Below are 1,305 nucleotides of genomic sequence, written 5' to 3'. Positions count from 1 at the left end.
GGACTACAGGCGCCCGCCACAACGCCCGGCTATTTTTTGTTGCAGTTTGGCCGGGGCTGAGGTTTGAACCCGCCACCCTCGGTATATGGGGCCGGCGCCTTACTCACTGAGCCACAGGCGCCTCCCTGAGCCCAGGAGTTTTGAGGTTGCAGTGAGGTATTATTTGTGCCACTGCAGTCCAGCCTGGGGGATAGAGTGAGACCCTGTCATTAGAAAAAAAAAGTGTTACATTTAATCCACTATAACCAAAATATTACTTCATGTGATCAGTATATAAAAATACAAAATGATACTAAATGTGGTATCTTGCATTCTTTTACTTAGCAGGAAGGCTTCCAGATCCTGTGTTTGTTTTATGAAGGTTCCTTCGAAAGGTCTGAGCAGATTGTGTTATGGTCCATATTTCACTTCCCAGAAATGTAGTCCATAACGGCATCCTTTCTGATTCATCTGTGCAAGTTCCAGCTCACTCGGCTTATTGGTATTGCTGGGAAGGCTTCATTTGTTTCTGTCCTTGTAGCACTCAATTTTTGTCAGCTGTGGAACTGGGAAGAGAACCTTTCATGAGATGATTTTAAAAGTGGGGAGTGAGTCTCAAGGCCTTGAGCATTTGCAACAAGTTTTTTTGGGAACTTACTCCTTCCCACGTGACAATTTTTCTGTGGTTTCAAGAATTTAGAAGAGGCTGAACTTCACTGAAGAACAAGAGGAGTCGGCGTCTGGTGACCACTGTGACTGAGGGGTTAAAAAAAAAAGGTTCGCTGAAACACTTGAGTGACATTTGAGGATGTTAAAGCAGCACTACAGATTGGATTTTCAGCAGCATCCAAAATCCTGCACAGTTAGCTTTAAGTCAGGAAAGTTTCTTTTTTTTGAGACAGGTCTCACTTTGTTGCCCTTGGTAGGGTATCATGGCATCACAGCTCACAGCAATCTCAAACTCCTGGGCTTAAGCGATTGTCTTGCCTCAACCTCCCAAGTAGCTGGGACTACAGGCATCTGCCACAATGCCTATTTTTTAGAGACTGGGTCTTGCTTTGGCTCAGGCTGGTCTTGAACTCATGAACTTGGGCAGTCCACCCACCTCGGCCTCCCAAGTGCTAGGATTATAGGTGTGAGCCACCTTGCCCGATCTTTACAAGTCGGGAAAGTTTCATCCTAATGGGCGCCAGACACTTTGGCAAATGAGCAAAAGCACATCCATTTTGTTTTTTTGAGACAGAGCCTCAAGCTGTCCCCCTAGGTAGAGTGCTGTGGCATCACAGCTCACAGCAACCGCCAACTCCTGGGCTCAAGCGAGTCTCC

The sequence above is a fragment of the Otolemur garnettii genome, unplaced genomic scaffold (assembly GCF_000181295.1).
Source record: "Otolemur garnettii isolate 467f Iridium unplaced genomic scaffold, OtoGar3 scaffold00127, whole genome shotgun sequence".
NCBI classification, from domain to species: domain Eukaryota; kingdom Metazoa; phylum Chordata; class Mammalia; order Primates; family Galagidae; genus Otolemur; species Otolemur garnettii.
The sequence above is the reverse complement of the archived record's forward strand: the minus strand, read 5'-3'. Positions refer to the sequence as shown.